This window comes from Marmota monax, unplaced genomic scaffold, assembly GCF_021218885.2.
Source record: "Marmota monax isolate L192 unplaced genomic scaffold, Marmota_monax_Labrador192_F-V1.1 WCK01_AAM20220418_F8-fsc00117, whole genome shotgun sequence".
NCBI classification, from domain to species: domain Eukaryota; kingdom Metazoa; phylum Chordata; class Mammalia; order Rodentia; family Sciuridae; genus Marmota; species Marmota monax.
The window spans coordinates 3,912,024-3,935,282 of NW_026693023.1; positions in this window are offsets into that span (position 1 = coordinate 3,912,024).

Below are 23,259 nucleotides of genomic sequence, written 5' to 3' on the forward strand. Positions count from 1 at the left end.
GCAGAGACCCTCTCAGGTTAATTTCATACCTATTGATTTTTTCTTAAAGGCTTTTCTTTCTTCCTTCCTTCTTCCTTAAATTCTCCTCTGTTTGACATTCAGTCTTTTGTTGAGGAAGAACCTATGTTAGTGATTTCCAGAGGGACAGAATCAATAGAATGTAGATGGGTAGATGATAGAGAGAGCGATACATATGAGAAGGAAATTTTTAGGGCAACGAGCTCATACAAAAGAGACTGAGAAGTCTCACAAAAGTCTACATACAAGTTGGAGACAGCAGGAACCTGGTAGCATAACTCAGTCCAAGTCAAAATCCTCATAGCCAGAGAAGGTGATGCTATAACTTTTGGTCTAAGTCCACAAAGGCCTGAGAACTCGAGGTTGCTAACAGTCTTTATATCCTGGAATACTAAGGGCAGAGAGCCTGGAGTTCTGATGTCCAAGGAGGAGGAAGAAAGTATATCACAGCTTCAGGAGAGACCAATTCATTTTCCCTGTCTTCATTTTGGGTCCCCAGCTGATTGGGTGCTTACCCATGTGGAAGGAAAATCTTTTCTACTCAGACTCACACGCCAATTTCCTATGGAATGCCATCAAAGATATACCCCAAATAATTGCTTTACTGGTTCTCTAATTATTCCTTAATCCAGTCAAATTGTCACTTAAATCAACCATCAGAGGTCCTGAGTTTGTTTTCAAATTTATTTTACAAATTATTTTATTTTATAAGATATCATCTGCTGATCCCTTAGCCTCACTTCGGTGTTCAACACAGGATAAATAGCAACATGACTGATTTTCTCTCTTCCTTTTCATCTTCTTTAGGGGACAAATGTGTTGTTGTTTTACTCTATTCTATATTGTGTTTTCCTTCCAACCAAAAAGACATTTTATGGTATCTTACACTAAGGTGTTAATGACTGCCCCAAACATAATTATCCATAAGAGCAATGTGATAAAAATGGAGAGAGAGGGAGGGTGCTGTGGAATGATGCCATCAAGCACTGTAGTTGATATGTTTACTTGTAAAACACTCAGGCCAGTGGAGTCTGATGGTGAAGTTGAGGAGAGAAAACGGTAACATTTAGCTGAAATCCTTTTGTGTCTCCTCTAGCACATTGTTCCTCCGGGATATCCCACTGCCTTCTTCCCAGCGTTTTCTTCTAGGATGGGCTTTATTGTTATGAGTGATGCTGAAAGAGCTGACAAACCATCAGGGAGGGTCTGACCTGACTCTGAGAAATTCTGTCTCCCTCTCTTGGAGCCAATGAAATTCCCTCAGTTCTGCTGAGGATAGTAGGTTAGCTGCAGAAGGCTGGGTTATCATGTCAAGGGTTGGAGCACCTGCAGAAAAATAAATCTAATTGTCAGCCACTATTGTTCTTTCCTCTATCTACCACATCTACCAGGAAATCAGATCTGGCAGCTCAAGTGGTTGAGACGGGTACAATGTATGCTTTCTGGTTTCCCACAAATTAGACTATCAGAGATGGTGAGGGCAGAGGGAAAAAAATAGAAGATGAGAAAGTCAAGTAGGAGTGGAGGACTTGTCTGGAACCAGGGAGCAGACAGCATCTTAGCCTTCCATTTTTCCATCCCTTGAATGTGTGAACAAACAACTAAATAGTTTAGGTACATTGACAATATTGTATTAGCAGCACAGCTGGGCTGGGAGTTGTCTTCAGAGGAAATATGCACTGCTGTAGCCTGCCTGTGGCTTCTGAAAGGAGGGGATTAACACAGGAAGAAATGTGGTTGGCATGTATCTTCAGGTCCCTTTTTCCTAGCAGGGTTAAGAAGAGAGGAGATTTTGTTAGCATGTGCACGTTTTGAAACTTTTTTTTAAAGTGTATCTTTTCATTCTCAGGTTGTTGTTTCTGTGCTATTAGAGGAGAGGAGCAGCAATATGGCATGCTAATTGCTATCAGGAAGTGAGCTTGACAAGGGGCTGCCACTCTCCAGCACAACTGGGACAAGTAACCAGCAATAGCAGGAGGAACTGAACTGAACAATAGATATAGACTCAGGCTGGAAGTTAGTTGGCTTAGAAGTGACTCAAAGTCAAAACAATATGAATAGATTTGCAGAGGCACTAAGGTGAAATTCTAAGGAGCAAGCCTAGGTCCTCAGGTTTTGTGAACAAGGCACATCCAATCAGCTTTATCTTTAATGAAGTTCCTCTGTCAGTTCTGGAAACTGGATGTAATGTTGGCTCCAGCCCAGGTTTCTCACTTGGAGGCGAGTCTGGCAGAACACTGCATGCATTTAGCCCTAGGCTCTCCCTATGAGCCCATGGTATTACTTTGGGAAGGTGGACTGCATTGCAGGTTGACCAGGAACTTTGAGGAAGTGGCGCTGTTTCCCCCAAATCTGGAGCAGAACTATATTTTCTTTTGAACCCACAAGCTTCCTCCTCTGAGGACAAAGACCCTGAGTCAGGACTGTGACTAGGGTGAGGCAATTAAAGCATTCACATTAGTTGCCCCAAAAGCAATCAAGAAGACAAATAATATTTTAAATGCAAAAGTTTTAAAATCAAAATTAATGCCAAAAATTCCATGGAGAACTAATTATCAAAATTTTCAATAAGGATAGGTTCAGTGTTATTGAATTTTCTTTTGCCGTAGGCTTCTCTGTAGCTCAGCTGGGCACTGACCCTGTCAACACCATTCTGAGGACAGAGACCTTTCTTCTCCCATGTCCCCTCCTCAACAAAATAGAAGAGTTCATAATAATGTGGCAGCTGAGCCAAAGCTGGAGGCAAGAGCTTATGCCCCTGAAGATCAATTGTACTAAGTCTGTTGCTCAGAATCACCTTTTAATTAATTGAGTATTCCCTACTATACCTCAGACCTGCACTGTTCCTAGCAGGTTGTAAAAAAGACCAGTCAATCAAAAATGTACTGATCCCACCAGTGCAGAAGTTGTAAGGTCATTATTTGAGGAGGGGCTTTCTCAGCTATCTCAGGTGGCTGGGCTACCTCCTCCTTGTGGTAGGACTTTAGGGGTGACCATGGACAAGACCTCTTGTTCCCAGAAAATATTTCTCTTTAGATCATTTTTGGGAGAAGAGTTTGGGTCTCCAAGGAAGACATTTCGTGAAGCCTGGTGAATCCCTTCTTTCTGCTCAATACTCCATTTTACTTTCATCAGCAACACTTCCTTCTGGCATAGGATCTGAAATTTTCAAGTTAAAATAATTTGCAAGCATCTCTGGGCAAGAGCACTAACTGAAGAATTTGATTTCTGTCAACAGGTATCAAAAAAAGAGTGGAAGGAGCAAAAATAGCTGCTCTCCCCATCAATATGAAAAACTATCTATATATTCTGATTTTTATTTTAATTTATGTTTTTGAAGGAGGATGGCAAGTGTCATGCGAGCATTTATAGACTGTCTTCAATGCTCAAAACCAAGGAATACCTTTGGCAGGGATGGACTTTCTAAAATGTTATTGTTGTTATTGAAAACAATGAGGGAATGTCAAGTGTTTTGAAAATAATGAATTATTTCAGAAGTTATCTCAGTCCTTGGAATAACTCTAAGGAGAAAGAAAAATCCTTTCTATTGTATTCATGAAAAAACAAGTTTGCAAACAAAAAGTTACCTGCTTAAGGTCATACAGTTAATATCCAAGTGACAGAATTGGGATTCAAACCCACATAAGTTAACTCCACATTCAGAGTTCTTTAAAAAAATGCAGTCTTTAAAATCAGACTGATGTATCTGAGTTTTCCTCCACTCATAATGCCCCAGCTCCGTTCAGACCGCTATTTTCTGACTCCTTCCCTAAATGTTAGCCCATTAGGAATGGTTTACATAATACCTGCCATCAAATGTGGTTTCCCCAAAAGCCTACAGCTTTATTCCTCATAATGGAAATATTTGCATAGGTTTCTTTCCAGTGACAGTCCTGGAGAATGGTATTTCTGTTGCAAAAATAGCATGTCAGACTCAGGAGAATGAGTCTGATGAGAATCTGCCCTTGAGGTACTTTTCAGTATTCAACTTACAAGTCTGATGAGGCTGACCCTTGGGACCCTTGTAAATTCCCATAAAGCTGGAACCATACTGCATTCTTGCCTGGACAGCAGCAAAGGCATTGTGTGTACTCAGCAAAAGTTAGAGGTGAAAAAAAAAAACTTTAGACTTGGGTTGGTGTAAAAATTAAGTATCATGTTTCAGGAGGTATGATTTTCTCTGAAGAATGAATTTATACATTAACAAACTGGGTCATAATTGGACTTTGGTGGTTTCCCTTTTCTTTAGGGAATATGTTCTAAGACCCCTAGTAAATGCTTGACACCATGGATAGGTAGTGTTGAACTCTATATATACCAAGTTTATTTTTCTTGTACCTATATACTCATGATAAAGTTTAATTTATGAATTAGGCACAGAAAGATTAATGAAAAAAATAAGAAAATTCATGGAGAACTAATTACCAAAAATTTTGATTTCAACAACACAACAATATACTGCAATGACAGTTATGTAAATGTGCTCTCTCTCTCTCTCTCTCAAACTCTCTCTTTCTCTCAAAATATCTTTTTGTACTTTCACCTGTCACTTGAAGGGAGCACTTTATGGCTAGTTTCTGACATGTCTGAATTGCCAACATTACTACTCTTGCACTTTGGGGCTATTATTAAGTAAAATAAGGGAAATAAGGGTTACTTCAATGTGATGATACTGTGACAGTCGATCTGGTAACTGTGATTAAGTAAAGAGCTAAGTAAGTAAGGAGCAGGTAGTGTGTACAGCATGGAAATGCAAAACAAAGAGATGATTCCCATCCCAAGTGGGAAGGTAGGAGATTTCATCGTGATGCTCATGCCTGATTTAATACTTAGCAACTGGTTGTTTCTAGAATTTTCCATTTAATATTTTTATGTGGCAGTTAATTATGGAAAACTAATACTGCAGAAACCAAAACCGTGGATAAGGGGAACTGCTGTGGAGTATGGAAATTAATGAATCAAACTTGTTAACTGAATATACTTTCTTGGAGAGAGTATTTGCTAGGTTTTATTTTCTTGTGTGCTACAGGAAGTATATCTCTTCTACTATCTCCCCTTTGAAAAAATTATATGCTAAAATCAGAATCAGCTTCTAATCCAAGGATTCTTTGTCCTTATGCTGTTGGAATATTAGCCAGGACAGTAAAACTGCAACTAAATTTCAAGTTTCTGGGGGGGAGGGGAAGGCAAATTTACAGGGAAAAAATGAGGAAGAAAGAAGAGATTGCTTAGAAGTCATCTAGCTTGGGGAGAGGGTCAGAAAAGATGACATCATTCTTGCTTTATTTGTGAGATTGTTCACAAATGAACAAAAGCATGTGGCCTTCCTGTAACTTAAACAAATTCATCTTCCTCTGAAGGACATTCCTGGAGAGGAGGAAAATGAAGACCAGAGAAAAATGGCAAAACATCAAGGTACTGAAAGTTTGAATCCTTTGACTCTACAGTAGATGGAGACACTGTACCTTTAACATGCTTGATAAATTCCTCATTCTTCTTATATTATGCATTTCTCCCTCTAACATAATCCCTTTTGCAGTTATACATTTTGCATCATTCTCTGCATGTGCATGGGTAAGATACTGAGTGAATTATTTTTTGATATTTCCAAAGAAAACAGATTTAAAAGGCAGAGGGATGGTCTTAAAACTACATCTCAGAATAATTAAGGATAACAACAAATTCTGCTTCTGCTACATTTTTCCCCATATTTATTTGTTGTGCTATGTTCTACTTCACATAAGCAACTGGATTGTTTTCTCTTTTCATTTATTTAAAGAAGTGAAGAAAGTCATCTCCTTTTTGGATTATCTAAAAGAAAAATACATTAGTTTTTCCTCCTGACTGATGACTTGAACAACTACATTTTGAGTGCATGTATATCTCTGTATGCGTTGCGTGCGCGCGCACGCGCACACACACACACACACACACACACACACACACTCCATGCTAACAGCAGTCATCTTGACCTATCTCAAGGACATGATTTTCTCCCATTTCTAGATCTTTTGTTCGTGGACCCCCTGTTTCTTGCTTTTCCCCATTCATATCTGTCTTTCAGATTTGTCTATTCTTTAGACCTGATTCTATACATTTACTGCCAGAAATAATAGTGATGGTTCTGATTGACCTTCAGAATCTTCTCCATCTGCCTTTCAGCTGCCTGAATCAAGCAGCTCCAAGCAGGCTGACTTAGTTTGACATTTCTATTCCTATCAGCTTATGGGCTGTGCTTCTTCAAGACTTGGGAAAGTCTCTGAATAGTAAGGAAAAGAAGTAACAGTGCTAACATAAACTCTGTTAAAATGTTGCTTACAATATGAATCATAGCTCTTGCTTACTGTCTTAAAAATGTTTAGTCTTTTCCTTAAAAAATAATAAAAAAATATTATTATGTTGCCCTTGAGCCTCTGCCTTCCCTGTGGTTGACTTTCTCGGTATATTAGTAAAAAAAAGGAAAGAGAATCTCTGAAGTGTGCTGAAGATCTTCCACTATTTCTCATCTTTGGGTCTTTGTTATTACTTATTTTTTTCATCCAGGCAAAAGGCGTAGCCTCTGTAAGATACAACAATTTTGTTCAGAAGAATTTTCCTGGAATCCAGGAAGTAGGTTCTTTCATTTAATAAGTGGAACAGATTTTAGCCTCTGGATAGGAACTAAATGAAAATTCTCTCCCCTTTCTCCTCATCCCCCTCCTCTATCACCATCTTACTTATTCTTTCCGGTTTGAAAATACTTCTCTGGTCCATTTCTTGCCTTCCTGCTTTTCATGTGATAATTGGTATTTTTCAATCTACTTGCCTGAGAGAAAGGAATCTAGAAGCCTTTGTAGACACAACAGAATAAGAACAGTGACAAACAATGTTTCTAGGGTTTTCTATATCTGTCAGGCCATGCAACTTCCAGTTCACCTTCCACGTTTTCCAGCTTGCCTGGAGGCTTGAAGCATGCAATTGGTCAGAACAGGAGCTTAGATATGGACCACCAGGATTGATTCCTCCTCTTGGAGATTTTGTTGTTGTTGAGACCTGTACTGTTACACATTCCAGTCACTGCTGCTGGTGCTGAAATCCTTAATCTGATAAGATGGCAGGCATCTTGACTTAACTAGGCTAACAATGCAATTGACATCAGAGTCACATCAATTTCTTTAACATCCAGAATTACTGGTAAGGTTATTAAGATGGCTTAAATTGAAAGATAAAGTAATAGCTTTAAACAGGGTTTCTCTAAGATTTAAATAAAAAAAAGTATAGCATGATAATTCTCAAATGAGCCTTTTAAGCCAATATAATCAGTGGTGTGCTGGAACTGGCTCAGACCAGCTAGCAGGAGTTGATTATTGTATTTTCAGGAGTTTGGAGAGCTTGTTGTAAAATAAAGACATTATTAAAAGTTAAATCAGAGAAACTTGCACTGAAATAAATTATATTAAAAATGGTAATAAAAACTCAAAGTTATTACTCTCTAATTATTTTACTACATTTTGCTATTATCTCCGCTTCTGATGTTATTTAATTCTATTGTTTATGTAAAGTGGAAATACTATGTAATGTGCTATAACACATTTTTTCCCAACTCTGCCTTATGAGTTGAAATTGACCACTATGGTCTATTTATAATTAAGAAATCAGCAACTTAGAATCAGGGCTCCCCTTTGCCCCCAGAGATTTGGATTTGGCAGTTAAACATTTAACAGCACACTACAGTATGTAATCATTCCTATCTTATAAATGAGCAATTGGAACCTTAGAAAGCCAAGAGTTTTTCAAAAGGTGAGGAGATTCAAGGCTCTGCCATTGTTGATCACAGGGCCTCCCCTCCCTCAACACAATGAACATTTGGGTTACTTGGTTAACTGCTTAGAATCAGTATGGAAGAGGAATCCTTTTATTTCTCTATAATCTCTACCTTTTCCTTTTCATGAAAACCTCTGGAAATGGCCCCTCCCCTTTCATTTCCTTCTGTCTAGTTCATTCCCCAGCCAGCCTAGTATATTTTGGGATCTTCCACTTACAAAGTTCACACGCCACCAAAAAGACACAATATTTTAAGCTACATCACACCCAGAGAGTCACTGATTAACTTCCACTCAGTATGACTCTGCCTCTTCATACAGAAGAGCTTCAGAGCATGGTGAGAAATTCAGGAACATTAGAGCTTATATGCTAAAGAATGGGCGTGTTTCAGGGCTGGGGCTATAGCTCAGTTGGTAGAGTGCTTAACTCACATGTACAAGGCCCTGGGTTTAATCCTCAGCAATACCCCTCACCTTCCACAAAAAAAAGGCCTGTGGTAAAAATGTAAATAGAGCACAAGAGGAAGTATCTGTCACACATGCATGCACGTCCATATGTGTTGAGGAGGTGTTTATACACTTAACATTTTGTCTTTATTCAGGTTGGATCCTGGCTTGGACATTTACATTTGGTAATGATAATACATAATGAAATCCTTCAAAGACACATTTAAGCATGTTTGCTGGTAATCCTAAATAATTCCTAAATAAAAACAACTAATGTAATCAGTTTTTATAATTATCTTTGCAGTCACCATTATGTGCTTGAAAATATACATATACTATTACATTTGAACTACATAGTAATGTCTTTTAAAAAATCTTGCTTTATCAGTGAATACACTTAGGCACAGGTAAGATACATTCCCCAGGATTGCACAGATAAATAGATTGACATAAAACTTGGTGTTGGTTTTAAATGTCATCCCTGAATGGATGACATTTAAAACCAACATTTAGTGACCAACTACTCAATGCGAACCACTATACTAGGTGCTTTTACATAAACTACCTTATTTGGGTCCATCAAGATAAGTGCTATTTCTTATATTCTATAGATGAAGAGGCAGGGGAATAAAAATCATAAAATAGTTGATTTTTTCCCCAAGATTCTATAAGAAGTTGGAGACACAATCAGAGTTAAAGTGTACAGCTGCCTACCTTCAGCAGAAGTTTTCCACACTATCCATTTTAAGCTAATAAAGATGACCCTAGGTAACATAAACCCTTTTGAAGTTAGTTCCATTTGTAGGAAAATGCACCCAACATTGCTTGCCATGAAGAATGTATCTGACGTTCTAATGAAGCGCTTTCAGAAATATTTTCTCTAGTGAGGGATTTGGGAACTTAAGGTCACAAGAAATAGAAGTGAGGGAAATAGGAAATGACCTCAGTTCTTTGCCCTCAAACTCACATGTTTGGTCACCAATACATCTGGGTCCTGGGAAAGTGATCTAAAAATATAAAGTCTCAAAATTTCATTCAGTTGGATGAAGTTGAAGATGCAAACATCAGTGTGTCTCAGTCTGGCATTTAGTGCTTCATTTTCTACTCCATGGATCCTTGCATCCCAAGAGAACTCCACAGGCAGGTTTTTATGGAAATGCAAGCCAAGTACTTGGAGGGTGTGAATCAAAAAATGCTTCCACTTTAGCCCATGGGATCTAAATGTGTTGGTTGTTCTAAAAGACAGAACTTTAAAGACAAGCACAAATCAGAACATATTATAGATGGAGATTCTATATTCCTGTACAGTGTTCAGCTCCAAGTCACCATGGAAAAGAGTGTTCATAATTCTAAATCTTGTCCTTGGTCCAAGAGAAGTGAATTTGCCCTTCATGTATATCCATAATGCACTAACTTAAAAAATAAAAACTATAGATAAATAGGAGAAAGTCCAGTAGAATAGAGGAAAGAGAGCAGGGGTAAGAGTAGAGGATGGAAAGCTAAAGTACTGGGGACTGAATTGGAGCAAATTATATTCCATGCTATATGATTATGTCAAAATGAACCCCAATATTATATCTATCTATAATAAACTAAAAAAAGAATTCAAGAAGATAACACCATGATTTGCATAAAAAAGAAGATATTTCCTGTTATTTTGAAGTGACATTTTCTTTTCTTTTTTTTTGTACCAGAGATTGAACCCAGGGGCACTTAACCACTGAGTCACATCTCTAGCAGTTTTTTAATTTTTAATTTTGAGGTCTTGAGACACACTAAGTTGCTCCGGGCCTCACTAAGATGCTGGGGCTAGCTTTGAACATATGATCCTCCTGCCTAAGCCTCCTGAGCCACTGGGATTATAGGTGTGCACCACTATGCCCAGCCCAAAGTAGCTTTTTAGAAGTAAAATTTTCTACCACAATCCAGTAACACCATGGTGATGTTCTGGTTTCAATTGTTGATTGTTTCGATTGTTGATTATTTGCTTACTACAAATCTTAGCAGCTTACAATAACTTAATTTTGCTCACAATTTTGTGGGTCATGAATTCTAGAAGGGCTTGATGGGGTAATTTTCACATGGGCTCTCCCAGGAAGTTGTAGTCAGATGTCACTTGGGCTGCAGTCAAGTGAGGTCTTGACAGGGCTGGATGTACAAGATGGTCAGTCACACGGCTGGCTGTCAACTGGGAGCTTAGCTGGGGCCATTGAATGGAATATTCTGTGTAACCTCTCCATCATGACCACCTCAGTATAGTGGTGCATCTTCCTTGATGCCTGACTTCTCCCATAGTCCATATTTCAAGGGAGCCTTTCTGCCTTTGTTTCTGAAGTCATGTAACTTCCGATGCATTATTTTGGTTAATCAGTCACAAACCAATCCAGGTTCAAGAGGAAGAGCTATGCATCCCTTTTGTGATTGGATGAGTGTTAAAAGAGTATCTTCTGTCTTCTTGATGAGAAAAGTATCAAAGAATTTGGGGTAATATAAAAAATGTACTTAAATAGATATATCAGTGTGTTATTGCTGCACAACAAATATCACAAAATTTAAAATAAGAGCAGCTTCTTTAGCTCACAGTTTTGTGGTTTGTAATTTAGGATGGACTCAGCTTGGTGACTCTCAGCTGGGCTTCTTCATGCATGTGTGGTCAGTTTTAGGCTGGTTTTGTTGATTTTGCCTATTCTTTCTGAGACCTCAGTTTGGGCAGAGTTGGCTCTGGTTTGTATGGTCTCATGCCCTGTAGGTGACCCTTAGCAGCCTCTTTGGTGGAAATAAGGTCTGAGTGAGTATTGGAGCTTGCATGGCTTCTTGAAGCCTAGGATCAGAATCAACACACCATTACCTCTGTAAGTGAGTGGAACTGGAGAAATAGTCTATCCCTTCTTGAGAATTGTTAAGCAATAACTTTGCATAGAGATAGGGAAGTGGGCAATTACAACCATATAAAAATAACAATATAGCAATTAATCCATAGGTAGCGTTCACTTTCTGTTGGAAACTATTCTGAGTATTCTACATAAACATTTTACTTGATCTTCAAAACAATTAATGTAGTTAGGGTTATTATAAATATTTTGTAAGTGAGAAAACAGATGCAGAGAAGGCAATGACTTGTTCAGTCACATTGGTCTTCAATGATTACAACAGTATTCATATATAGTCTGGCTTTAGAGTCTGTATTTGGAATTACCAAATACTGTTAAAATTTTTTATTTGATAGGAATGCATTATAACAGCTAATTTTGTAGCCTTAATTTTCATATATGAACTGAGGTTAAAATGTTACCAATCACCAACATACGACTTTTTGGATAGTGCCGGTTTTCTGGACCACAGAGCATGCCCTTAAACTGTTTTGTCACTTTATATTCAAGTAAATTTAGTTTGTATCATTAAATATACAAGTATATTTTATTGCATGCATAAAGAAGATAACATACAGAAGTGCTATAATTCTTGAATTTTACAATAAAAAATACTATGTGCTTCTTCTCTTATTCACCAAATGATGGAGGTCAGATTGAATAATTGCTGGTCATAGAACTTTCTAAAATCTAAGTCCCCTCAGCATCAGAATTGTATATTGATTCAAACATCCTTACTGATTAAGGATGAGAAGTAAAGATAACAAATGTACTACTCATTGACAATATTTTTTTGATTGTGTATAGATTCTTCATGTCATAAACACTTACTTTTGTAGTTCTTAGGTCATTTCTTGCTGATAATTAAAAATCTGCCATTTCCTTATAAAACATAGCACCTGGAAACAATGCATTCACATGGCATGCTCATGGATGTTTATATACACATGTCAGTGATTATTCCTTTAGTACAACAATAATAACATTAATGGAACAATGTCATGAAGAAGAGAGGCCCAAAGGAGAAGAGATGAAAAGAGAGGGAAGGGTAAAGTTAGAAAATGGGAAAATAAGAACTGACTCAAAATGACATCTGTTTGGCTATGCAAAGGCTTAATAAAGCTGAGTGCTGGGGACTTTTGTTGGCACAGGGGCAATTTGGCAGGTGTTGGTGTCCTCTGGGGAGATGCGAAGAGACATCTGTCTTTCAGAGGGTTTTCTTCTGATTGATCCAGCCAAGAACACCTCAACAGGGAATCCAGTGCCCGGACAGCTCTTGATGATGCCTTCCAATGTCCTGCCACCTGGAAGCGTCTAGATCTTTGCATAGGCTGTTATTTTAAAATAAAAATGGAGAAATAATCTTTTAGCCAAGCAAGTGTGGGCAGGACACAGGATGAAGCAGAAAGAGCAGGTATGTGATTAAAAGTGAGGAAAAAAGCCTCTTGCCATTTGACTCATGGGTCTCAGATTTCTCATCTCTTTCTGTAGGAGGGATTGGAGTAAAGTGGGTAGAAGGGTGGAAGGACATTGTCCTGGATAAAAAGTAAAATCATTTCTTTTTTTTTTCTTAAAGAGAGAGAGAGAGAAAGAGAGAGAGAGAATTTTTAATATTTATTTTTTAGTTTTCGGCAGACACAACATCTTTGTTTGTATGTGGTGCTGAGGATCGAACCCAGGCCGCACGCATGCCAGGCGAGCGCGCTACCGCTTGAGCCACATCCCCAGCCTGTAAAATCATTTCTTAATGTTCTGGTTTTGTTAAATCAATGACTAAATTCCACTTTCACTATCATGATATTCTGAATTAACACAGTACCTCCAAAATTCTGAACTAACACAGTACCTCCAAAATTAAAAAAAAAACAGTTTGTTTATAATAGTTTATGCATATAAAAAATTTTAGCCATTATCTCTTGCCTGTCTATATAAGCTGGTTTCAGCACATATGATCAGAAACCTGAGGAACCAGAAATAATTTATACAAGTGAATAAGGAATGTTGAGATGGAACCAAAGGTATACTGATAGATTTAAGCTTTAGTGGGAGCAGCTGAGATCCTAGAGGCTGGGATTTTAATATTCACCTAGATTAGAGATATGCCCATAGGGCTGGGGATATGGCTGAGTTGGCAAAGTGCTTGCCTAGCATGCACAAGGCCCAGGGTTCAATCCCCAGCACCACAAAAAAAAAAAAAAAAAAAAAAAAAAGAGAGAGAGAGAGAGACAGACAGACATAGAAGAGAGGTACAATTAGAACTGCAGCAAGACTAATTGCTGAAACCGACACAGCAGAACAAAGGTGGGACACTTTAAGAGTTGCCCAGTTTGTCAAGTGAACAAGAAAACATCATACGTTCTAAGAATTGACAAGGAAGCCTCTCTCTCCTTTATGCTCTGGGTAAGAAAAACAATCTCCAATTAAGAACTGAAACTCAGAGCTCATGCCATGCCTCTGTATGGAATATCAATTCACATTCTGTGTACGGGCATGAATTCTAAGCTGATAAATTAGAAATGTAAATACTGATCCTGGACCAGCGAATTCTCAGAGGTGCCTGGTGGAAGCAAAACAAAACTGCTCTTCAGGGCTTCTACAATGCAGGAGAAGAGGTTCAAGTTGAAAATAAACAATCATTCAAAAATTACAAGCCTCAAGAGGCAATGAACTATCATGGAAGGAAATTGGCAGATACAACAAACTGTGGGATTAGTATTCTGAGAACTTGAGGTAGTAGAATAACCTAAAAAGATATGAAGATTAAATAGATTTTAAAAAAAAGATGTTGCAAAAGAATAGGCATGAAGAGTCAGTGGGAATGAATAAAAGTATTGGAAGAGAAAAAATAATGATAAATAATAAAAAAACTTAATGGAATTTTTGCTTCTGGAAAGATGGAGCAGGTATTCTTTAAGTACAGCTAAAAACTCTAGGGTGTGTTATAACAACTCTGTAAGGTGGAGAGAAGAAGGCAGTTCTGAGATTCTTGGGACCCAAGGTATGGTAGAGTCATAAATTCCTCCTTTTTTTTATCTTCTGTATCCCAGACTTGAGGCTAAAGAAAACACCAACCTGGAAATATCAAGGATCGCAGATAAAAAAAAAAAAAAACCTCCAGGTAAAGGATAAGGAAAAGGACAGTCTAGTAAGACAAAATACTTACTTTTAAATGATTACAGCCCTATTTCAGTCAAACACCACAGAGTAGAACTATGCCCATACCTCCACACACTTTCAAAGGGTTCTTAGGACCCTAGATTTCTGCCCTCATCATGTTGTAATGAGGTATCCAAATACCCACTAAGGTTGTGTTATAAGAGATTGAGTTGGGACTTTCATCATCACTGATTAATAACAAGACCCCATTCTCCATGTTGTCTGTGGCCCTTGCATGGGGAACCTACATTCTTCCCACTCCCAGCAGTAATGATGGCTCCCTTTCCTCTCCCTATTGGGATTGTGTCAGGAATCTTGGGACAGTCAATAACTTTTTAACACTACCTAGTAATAATAAGGTCCCCTACTATGCAGCTGAGGTCACCTGGAAAGCCAGAACTCCCATTCTATCAAGTAGAAACGATGACCCATGAACCATTCCCCTGTTTGTGGAAACTAAGTGGGGAACCTGGGTTTCTACATCTACCTGGAAGTATTGGGGAAGTGCCACCTACCTCCCTTGCTGGAGCTGTGTCAGAGGAAGAAGAATAAAATCTATCATCTCATTACATAATACCCCAAATCTCAAAGTTTGTATAAAAACTACTTATACCAAGAACCAGTGAAATTTCAAATGGATGAAACTATACTGACAGAGATGAAAAAATTGCTAGTATTAGCTGATGAACATTTAAGCTCTCATAAAAAGTACATAAACAAGAAATTGCAAACACACTTCAAGTAATGAAAAAATAGAAAGTCTGAGTGAAAAAAATAGAAAGTCTGAGTAAAAAAAAGAGAAATAGAAAATATAAGAAAGAAGCAAGTCAAAATTTTAGTGACAAAATAAGTTACTGAAAAAAATACTCAGTGAATGTGCTCATTAGTGGAATGGAGGAAAGAATCAATTCACCGAAGGATATATATATAATAGAAATTAGTTCTTCTGAATATCAGAGAAAACAGACTGGAAAACAAGAGAAAACAGACTTTAGTATCTATGGAAGCATAACAAAAGATGTAACATTCATTTCTTCAGAACATTGAGAAGAGAAAGATTGAAAAGTACTCAAGGAAATTATGTTTGAAAACTCCTCAAATTTGCCCAAGACCTATAACTATACAGAAAAAAAAACCTGATTGATCTTCAATCAGTACAAAATCAAGGAAATTAATACCAAGACACATCATATTCAAACTTCATAAAAACTAAAGACAAAACAATCTTGAAATCAATAGTGAGAAAAAAAGCTGTTACTTAGGGAAAAACATTCAAATATAATGTCTTTTTCATTAGAAATTATAGAAGACCAAATGAAGTGATAAAACATTTTTCAAATGCTTTATGTAAAGAACTATCAACTCAAAATACTGTATTCTACAAAATACTCTTCAGGAATGACAGAAAATAAAATTATTTTCACATAAAGAAAAATTAAGACTTTTTGTTATCAATAGGCTTCACATGAAAAGAATGACGAAAGAGAATTCTCAAAATAGAATGGAAAATAATCAAAGAAGAAGTTCAGGGAGATCAATGTGGAGAAAGAAAAGTGGAATGAGTAAACACATGAGTAAATAAAATATATGTTCCTTCTCCTCTTGAATTTTCTCAATTATGATTGATTATTACATGAAGATTATAATAAAAATTTCTGATCATATCATAAATGTACAAGGAAAAATATTTAAGAGAATTTTATCATAAATAGAGTTAGAATATAATCAGATGAGACTGGATACATTAAGGATGGTATGGCAGTAGACAACAGAGGAGTAAGCTTTCTACACTTCACTAGGACTAACAAAGCTATGTCACCAGTATATGTGATAAGTTATGCACATGTGAGGTAATACCTAGAGCAATAATTAAAAAGTATGCAAAGGGATTTGTTCAAACTCTAACGTAAAATATTTAACTGAAAGGAGGGCAAAAACCCAAAAAACTTGTATACCGAAACAAAAATCAGAATGAACAGAAAATAATATTAAAATGTCAGAAGTTATCACTAATTTCTTAATAATTAAATTAAGTATAAATAGTCCAAATATATTAATTAGGACATAAATAAACATAGTGTATTGTAAAACATGACCTAACTATTTATTAACAGTCCACAAGAAACTTACTTCAAATATAATGGCATAAGCAGGTAGATAAAGTTTTATCATGCAAACATTAATAAAAAGTAGGATTAGCTATATTGATATTAGAATACTCTTTAGTATAAAAAAAGATCAGACAGAGAAACATTAATGATAAAAGTCAATACATCAAGAGTACATAATAATCCTAAATGAACACATAAATATAGAGCAAAATATGTAAAGCAAAAGTTGATTTACAAAAAAGAAGAAATAGAGATATCCATAACTATATTCAAAGACTTAAACATTCCTGTCTTAATTGATAGAACTGCTAGGAAAAAAAATGAGCAGATATGCAGATAATTTCTTAATACCATCAACCAACAGGATCTGATTGACATGGTCAAGATTTATTTTTCCCAGTAGACATCCAATTGCTCCAGCACTGTTTATTGAAGAGGCTATCTTTCCTCTATTAAATTGCTCTTTATCTTTGTTAAGAATTCAATTTGGCACATTTTTGGGTGTATTCCTGAGTTCCATGGATCTGTGGGTCTATTCTTTGCCATACCACAGAGTCTTGAATTTGTAGTTGTATAATATGAGTCTTGAAATTGTATAGACTAATTCCTCAGGTTTTCTTTCTATTCAAAATTGTCTGAACTATTTTAGTTTCTTTACCTTCTCATATACGTAAATTTATAGTGACTTTGTCTATGTATATAAGAAGTATTGCTATATTGATAGGGATTTGAATAGCTGTAATCAGTTTCAAGAGATTTGACATTTTAAATGTGTTTAGTCTTTCGATCCATAAATGTAGGATATTTTTTCTGTTTTTTTTCCCCAATTTGATTCTGTCAATGTTTTGTGGTTTTAAACATACAAGGACTATAAATGTGTTTTTACACTTAACTAGTTTTCTTAGTGACTGTAAACACATTGTATTTTTAGTGTCAGTGTTCACATGTTTATTCCTAGGATGTAGGTAAATGACTAATTTGTGTATCTTCATCTTATCATCTGTAAACTTGCACTTAATTTTAGTTTTGGAACTTTATCATAGTTTATTTAAGATTTTTACATAGACAAACATGTCTTCTTTATGATAGCTAGTTTTACTTCTTCCTTTGTGATCTATATGACTTTATTCTGTTCCTTATTACACTGTTACAACTTCTAACACAAATTTGAATAGAAGTGGTGAGAGTGGACATCCCCCAATTTTCCCCAAACCTAGGAGCAAAGCATTCGGTCTTTTATTATTATGTATAATTTTAGTTTAGTTTTTTTTTCCTACAATCTTTCTATCAAGTTGATGCAGACCCTCTATTTCTAACTTTCTGAGAGCTTTTATTTTTTCCAATTATAAAATAGGGATAATATTTTTTGAATTGAATATATACTTTACCATTACATTATTTCAGCAAATATTTAAAGAATGTCAAATTTAAGACCTCAGGATTTTTTTTTTCTGAATATCCTTTTTCGTTTTTCTTTTTTGGCAACTTCTTTTCCTCTTAAATATTTTGTCTTTGGGAAGATTTTTGTCTAAGTTTTCTGATATAAGAACTCTTGTTTCCTTTGAGTTTTATTTTTTCTTACTTGCATTAGGTTTTCCATGAGAAGATTCTAGGTGCTCAAAGTCCACAATAGCACAGAAATGACCTGTGAAGTTCAGGTCAGCCATGGATTTTATAACAAATTAAGTGAGCAGGAAATAAATGTCTATTTCTGTAAGTTATGAATGTATTCTAGTTTGATAAAACTAGTAAAAGCTGACTAATAAGCTAATAATCTGAAGTTGGCTATCTGTTCATTCTACACAGTGACACTGACCAACCTCATCCAAACTCTTGCCACTAAAACCCAGAGGACTCCAAATATATTTCAAATTTCTACCTTTCTCTTGCACTTTAGTAATATTGCCATTTTCACAAACCAACTCAAAGATGGTTTCATCTCAGTGAACTTTTCTGAATTTTCCCTGTGCACTTATCTAGCCCAAGTCATAAAAGGCATGTGCTTCAAAATTACTTCCCCATCCCTTCATTTGTAATGCTTACCTCCTGTAATGCAGCTGCTGATCTATGCATCCTTTTCACCACTACACCATGTTCTCCCTAAGAGTAGGGACCTTCATTAAAAATCTCCAAACTGGAATTCAGCTTGGGTCACATAGTAATGTTGCATATTTGCAGAAATAATGTAAAGGCAAAAATACACATAGGATTAACTCATTTTATTGCTTATAAATAAACTAAATTTATTTCTCATAGTTCCAGAAGCTGGGAAGCCCAACATCAAGGTGCCAGGAAATTCAGTGTCTGGTAAAAGCCCTTATACTGGTTTATGGATAGATATCTTTTTTTTTTCTGTGTTCTTATATGACCAAAAATAAATATTATCAGAGTTTTTTTAGGGAAATTCCATTTTCACTCATTGCAATAATTTTTTCACAAGAAGAAACATGTAGCTAAATACAATAAAAATAACAAATTTTAAGCTGCATCATTAATTCTACTCAGATGCAGATACATTTTAATTATTGGAGGTACAGCCCTAACAGTTTAATAGCAATTTGTAAAATTCTATTGATATTCCTCTTGTCATTTTAAATCCCTAATTTTACATTCCACAGAATTGTTATTTTGAAGAAGAAATGGAAAGAAAAAAGGAAAGAAAGAGAAAAGGAACCTTTTTACGGAAACTCTATTCACTAGACTGACTGCTACGGATGTTCTTTTAACTTCATTTTATTCTCTTCAGAACCTTTCATGGTGTGTATCTGTGAAGACAGATTGACTTTTAGAGAAATGAAATCATGTGCTCTGGGCCATTTATGTAATAACAAGTAGGGTGAGGCCTGAATTTACATCTCATGATTTCCTATCTAGCACCCTGTTGGTGATTTGGTCTGCCAACTGTCTCAGAGTCCTTTCTCAGGTGTGTGCCAAGGTGTCACCATCTGCACTTATGTACATGAATCAGAAGAGAGACAGAATGTCGTGCTGTATAAACGAACCCGCACCATTCTGGAGAGCAATCATCTGGGCCACTGAGACATCATGGATCCTTCTTCATGGAACAGCTTGTTGATGTGATGCTTCCTCATGTTTCCAGCAGTCAGTCTGGTTTATCTCCCTGACGTGAATGTGGATCCGAGGGCTTAAAGTGGCAGAAGAGCTTCTCAAACAGATGGAGCGAACTAATTTTCAGCCATTAATAACATGCCCATTTCTATTTTCTTTTTGACAGCTACAGGACTACATTAAAAGCTCACTGACTTGCTACATTTAATTTGAAAAAACAAATCCACTCTTGAAATCATGGAAACCAAAACATTATTAAGAGGAGCAGAACTCTATTTCTACTCTTAGAACAAAAAAAGACTGGTTCCAGTTTAAAATACTTGGCAATGGGAACATAGTGTGATCATTACTAGAATAGATATGTTTCTGAATTTTCAAACTTATAGTGGCTTTTGTACATTCTTTTGTTAGATCGATGACTTTTCTGGCCTGTTCAAATATTTAAAAATAAGATTTATGATGAAATTATTGCTTTTTGTTTCTCACCAATTTCTTTCGGTTATTGGCTTTTCAATAGTGAGTCTTGAAAAGGTGAACAGGGTAGTCGGTTGCTTTGACCAGCAATGCAGTGACAATTTTGGCTCTAACCATTAGGATCCCTGCTCTTTTACAAACAGCTCTTGTCTCTTTCTCTATCGTATCATTACTTGTGCTTAACCATTTCCATTTACTGGAAATAAATATTTAAGAAGAACATTAAAAGTTTTTGTTACTGGTGCATAGACTTCATTGACTTAATACTTATTAATTGCCCATGAGGTGCCTGTTGATGTTATCACAAAAAGAACAAGAAAGACCAGCTTTTTGCTTTTGTAGTGCTTATGTGTGTGTGTGTGTGTGTGATTGTGTGCGCATGCACGCTGTTGCACACATGATGTGACCAGTACTGTGATAGACATGAAATATGGAAAAGGAGACAGGCCAAGTGGGGCCATCAGGAGGTGATCTGTTTTAGACAGGGCAACCAAAGAAAGCTGAAGTCAAATTTATGCTGAGTCCTAAAATTTGAGGAAAAAGTTCCAAGGAAGGGTGAAAAGCAAAAGTAGGGGTTGTAGAGAGAACAGTAAACACTCTCAGAATTTTCAAGCAAAAGGAAGCAAGGGGTTCTGGGAGACAGAAAACAGGGGAAGAAGAGTCTGTTATCCAAACAGACCATGTAGGGAAGCACAGTTATGATTTTTCATTTTATTCTAATTGCAATGGGAAATTATTGAAGAGTTTTAACGAGGGGAGCAATACAATCTGATAAAATGGGGGCATTGCAGTAAACAAATGGATATTTCGAATGTACATTTTGATATAGTTTTAATGTAAAGGATCTACAATGATTACCATGAAGGTGGAGCAACAAATTGGCACATATTTTTTTTCCCACTGTCTCTTTGCCCCCTAGAGAGCCTGTGATTTGGCTTAATGATTATGTTATGGCAAGAATCAGGCCTGTGCGGGACCCCTCTGGCCTGGTGGTTTTCCTGCATATGTCAGTTGAATGGGATGCCAGGTGGCAATTGAAATAAACACAGTGTAGTAGGTTCAATTATTTGAGCATTTTCTGTCTTACTAAGGGGAGATAAATATCAAGTGAATTTGACAAATTGTGGAGTTAGTCACTAGCCAGCAGCTGTGACTGGAGTGGAAACCCAGACAGGGACCAAAAAGGTGACAGTCATTTGAGCAGGAGTCCCTGGAATAACAGCTCATGAACTTCCCCCCCACAGCCTATGTTCCTTGGCAATACCAGGTACTCTCAGGCATGCTGGCAGGGACCAGGTGGCCATCTGTCGGAGGGCAACGGGTGTCTGTGGTGTACTGATGTTCAGTTAAAATTGTACATAGATGAAGGAAAATGGCTAAATGCTTCAGCACGCCCCACTTCACCTGAAGAAGGAATGATAACTACAAGAGATGCAGACAGAACATAGGCACCACGCTCATGAGATCCCTGGAAGCAGCAAGTGGAACTTCAGGTTCAGAACATCTGATTTGTAATTGCTATGTGCAGGGTTATGTAGCAAACCATTAGGATACTGTTAATGTGGATTTGAGGTCATTATCTACCTTATCTTGCATGTGTTTTGTTTTGTCAGTTATATAGCACTAGGAGACAGTTACAAAGTAGGTAAGTACCAGGCAATAAGAGTTTAAATAAAAGGGACGAATAGTTCCCTTTAATCTCTGAGTATGGTTCTGAAAATTCTTGTAGCTACTTTCAAACTACAAATTCATAAATAAATATTTTAGCCACGATTCTTCCTTACAAGATGAGGAGAAGGTGGGCTTGATTGCCCAACGCCTTTTTTCAGGTCCAGAGCCTGGTGCTTAGAGAAGTTTGCTGAAAGAGTTGTAACCAAAAGCATTAGATGAGCTGCTTATAAGAGAGTTACTTTTACTTCAATAAAGTGTCTTTTAGTATCTATCTATTGCACATTCAAATGTGCTGGGTGAGACTTTACTCCTTTCCTTCGTGGAATATCCACTCTTGGAAAGATAATTACATAATTAAATTTGCCAAAAATCAAGGTGAAAAATGTAGTATTAGAGCGGTAATCTAATGCATTGCTGGTACAAGGAGGAGAATCCATATTAAAAACTGAGCATTGTCCTATATGTACTGTGGAACTATTGACAGACCTATTTTTTTTTTTCTTTTCTATTTCCAACAGTACATATTCATTGTTACATAAATATGCAGATCTTCTTAAAAAAACATTTTGAGGTTTAGAAAGACCAACTGGGCATCAGTGTTAAATGTACATATGTTGGAAGACGGTGATGCTGGATGTAGAGACAAAAAAATAGCCCATTAAACTAAGTAAGTCAAAGATAAGTCCAGGCCTAGCTCCTGGGGCTCTGAAAACTCAGCCAATTGCTTGTGTGTTTTCATCTATTTCATATACACTTTTAAACTCAAACTATGTGTGCCAATATTGAATGGGAAATTATCCTTAGAATCAACCAGCATTCAGTACTAGATACTGAGTACTGGGATACTCGGTACTGGGATAGCTGGGGGTCTGTGTGCCAAAACAAAATAAAATAAAATTGGATTCCAACTTCCAGCTTATACCAAAAAGTTATAAATGGGTCATACATGTAATATAGAAAATAGAAATAAATTTAACCTCTGGGAAAAAAAAAGAAAACAGAAACAAAAATTTGGGGAGATGCTATGGAAGAATTACACATTTCCATTTATGTTACTATTTCATATACGTGAAATACATATGTATATAAACTGTAATACATGTAAAAATTTATGTGTAGAAAACGAAATTTCAATCGATAAAGAGACAGATTGATATACTCAGCTAGATCATTCTTTTCCTCTTCCTCCTCCTCATCATTTACATACAAAACCCACAATAAGCAAAATACAAATAACAAGAAAACATTCTTTTAAGATCTGATATTTCTAGTAACAAAATCTAATCAGTAGGAAAAATATAGCAAAAACAAGATAGTACACAAAAATAAGCATAAATAACTCAAACATTAAAAAATGCTCAATCTCACTCAGAATATAAGAAATAGAAACCCAAATTATACTGAGATACCAATTTCACATACTGTTTTGGCATACACATTTATAATGATTGAGGGTGAATAGGCAATATCAGATGTTTGGGATAGTAATAGAAATTGCTATAATTTCTTAGAGAGTGCAATTTAAAAATAGCTATCAAAGTAACAATTGCAAAATAATAAAGTGCCCTTTGAACTAACAATTCTACTGCTAAGGATTTATCTTAAAGGCATCCTTCACATATGTAAATTGTATATACATGC